We start from the raw sequence: 3,256 nt of genomic DNA on the forward strand, positions 1-3,256 counted from the left end.
TGGACACACATGCGTGTGTGCCCAGGGTGAGTTTAAGCCACTGGGTCCAGGACTTGAACCACCCACAACTACATGGGAGTCCAGCGACATAGCCACTATGCCAACTGCTGGTCCCTGTTTTCTTCTCTTGATGATCGCATTGGCTAGGACTTCTAGTACTATATTGAATAGGAGCAGAGAAAGTGGGCAGCCTTGTCTTGTTTTCCCCATTCAGCCTATAGGTTTTTCATAGATGGCTTTTATTATGCTGAGAAATGATCCTTCTATGCTAATTTTCCTGAGAGTCTTAATCACAAAGGAATGTTGTATTTTGTCAAGTGCTTTTTCCGCATCAATTGAGATGATAATGTAGTTTTTATCTTTCTTTCTGTTAAAATGGTGTATTACATTTATGATTTTGTGTATGTTGAACCTTGCATCCTGGAATAAAGCCTACCTGGTTGTGATGAACAACCTTTATTATGCTGTTGAATACAATTAGCAAGTATCTTGTGGAGAATTTTTACATCTATGTTCATCAGAGATATAGGTCTGTAGTTTTCTCTTTTGTCATATTCTTATCCATTTTGGGAATGAGGGTAATGGAGGTTTCATAGAATGAATTTGGAAGGGTTCCCTCCTTTTGGATCTCTAGAAACAGTGTGAGTAGAATGGGGGTTACCACTTCTTTAAAAGTTTTGTAAAATTCAGCAGCGAAGCCACTGGGACCTGGACTTTTCTTTGTTGGGAGGTCATTTATTACCGATTCAACCTCATTGCTCATTATAGGTCTATTCAGGCTTTCTGTGTCCTCCTGAGTCAATCTTGGTAGATTATATGTGTCCAGGAATTTGTCCATCTCATCCAGGTTTTCTTTGTTGGCATATAGTCATAGTATCCTCTAATGATGTTTTCTATTTCTTTTTTCTTCTTTTTAAAAAATATTTTATTTAAGGTTATTATTATTATTATTTTAATTTGACCAGAAGAGAGAGAGAGAAAAAGTGAGAAAGCAAGCCACCATGGTCAGCCATGTGGGAGTCCAGTGCCTTTAACCACCACGCCACCTGCCAGCCCCAATGTTTTGTATTTCTGTTATGTCTGTTCTAATGTTGCCTGATTCATTGTGAATTTGAAGTATCTAGTTCCTTTTTCTCTTCCTCTCAATTTGTCTAGCTAATGGTATGTCAATCTTTTCAAAGAACCAGCTTTTGCTTTCATTTATTTTCTGTATAGTTCGCTTATTTTCTATTTTATTTATTTCTGCTCAAATCTTTTATTATTTCTATTCTCTTGGCTTTTTTTTTTCTTTCTGTTGTTGTTTTTCCAATTCCCTAAGATATAATGTCAGGTTGTCCTTTTGCCACCTTGCCATCTTTTTGTTGTGAGCACTAATTGCTATGAACTTCCCTCTTAAGACTGCTTTTGCAGTGTCCTATAAATTATGGAAACTCGTGTACTCATTATCATTTGTTTCCATGAATCTTGATTTCTTCAGTAATCATGAAGTCATTCAGAAGTAGGTTATTTAGTTTCCATGTATTTGTGTATTTTAGAGGGTTTTTCCTGAGATTAATATTAAGTTTAATTCCATCATGGTCAGAGAAGATACTGGATATAATTTCTATGCCTTTGAATCTGTAAAGTTTGGTTTTGTGCCCTATCATGTGGTCAATCTTTGAGAAAGTACCATGTGGGGCTGAGAAAAAATGTATATTTTGTGTTTTTCTGGAGAGTGGAAAGTTCTATAGTTGTCTAACAAGTCCATTTGATTTATGGTATCATTTAGGTCCAGAATCTCTTTGCTTATTTTTTGTCTCATTGGCCTGTCTAAAGGAGATGATGAGGTGTTGAGATCTCCCACAATTATTGTGTTACAGTCTATCTCTCTTTTTAGATTTAGTAGTCTTTCCTTTACATATGTGGGTGCTCCTGAGTTGGGTGCGTAGATATTTATAAGCATTATATCTTCTTGGTGAATTAGTCCTTTTTCTACTATATAATGCCCTTCTTTGTCTCTTCTTACCGTTTTTATCTTAAAGCCCATTTTATCTAAAATCAGTATAGCAACTCCTGCTCTTTTTTGGTTTCCATTTGCATGGAATACCTTTTTCCAGCCCTTCACTTTTAATCTACGCATGTCTTTATTCATTAGATGGGTTTCTTGTAGACAGCAGATGAAGGGTTTCTGATTTTTAATCCATTCCACCAGTCTGTGCCTCTTGATCAGAGAATTTAATCCATTAACATTCAGCGTTATTATTGATATTTCCAGACTTGTCCCGACCATTAAGTTGGCCATATGCTTGGTTGTTTTTGTTCTCTAATTGCTGTCTGTCTGTCTTTAGTTTTCTTGGCATAGTACTCCTTTCAGAATTTCTTGAAGAGCTGGTCTGGAGTAGGTAAATTATTTCAGGCTTTGTTTATCTGAGAACGTTTTTATCTTCTTTTCACATATGAAGGATAATCTTGCTGGGTATGGTATTCTTGGTTGAAATTGTTTTTCACTTAACATTTTTAATATATCTCCCCATTCCTTCCTTGCTTGCATTGTATCTGATGAGAGGTCGGGTGTTATTCTGATGGGATAGCCTTTGTAAATGAGTTGTTGTTTCTCTCTCGCCAATCATAGTATCTTGTCTTTGTCTATGGTTTGGGCCAATCTAGCTATGATGTGCCATGGAGAGGATCTTCTTGGACTGATTCTACTTGGGGTTCTTTGTATTTCTTGGTCTGGATGTTTGAATGCCTCTCTAGACTTGGAAAGTTTTCTTCCGGAATTTCATGGAATAGATGATCAATGTCCTTACTAGTTTCTTCACCTTCTGGTATGCCAATTATTCAGATGTTTAGATGTTTCACGGTAGCTAGTATTTCTCGTATAGTATCCTCAGTTTTCTTAGCTGTTTTCTCAGTATTTTTAATAATTTTTTCTAGACCATTGATTTTGTCTTCTACTTCCGAGATCCGATCTTCTGCTTGATCTAACCTGCTTTTAATACTTTTTTTTTTCCTAAGAATTTTTATTTTATTTATTATTATTATTACTATGGGGTTTTTTGGTGTGCATTTTCTTTTTTTTTTATTTATTAATTCACTTTACACCATCACAACACACAAATGAATTTTCCATCCAAAATACACTGTGCATTGTCTCAATCAAGTACATCCACATATATGTTCTCAGCAAATAATTTTCCAATTCTTACGTCCTGCATACCTTGCCCTTTGTCTTGCCATCCCTGATTCCCCATCCCCCACCCTCTGCTATGTCCCA

The sequence above is a fragment of the Tupaia chinensis genome, unplaced genomic scaffold (assembly GCF_000334495.1).
Source record: "Tupaia chinensis unplaced genomic scaffold, TupChi_1.0 Scaffold000247_1, whole genome shotgun sequence".
Classification (NCBI taxonomy): domain Eukaryota; kingdom Metazoa; phylum Chordata; class Mammalia; order Scandentia; family Tupaiidae; genus Tupaia; species Tupaia belangeri.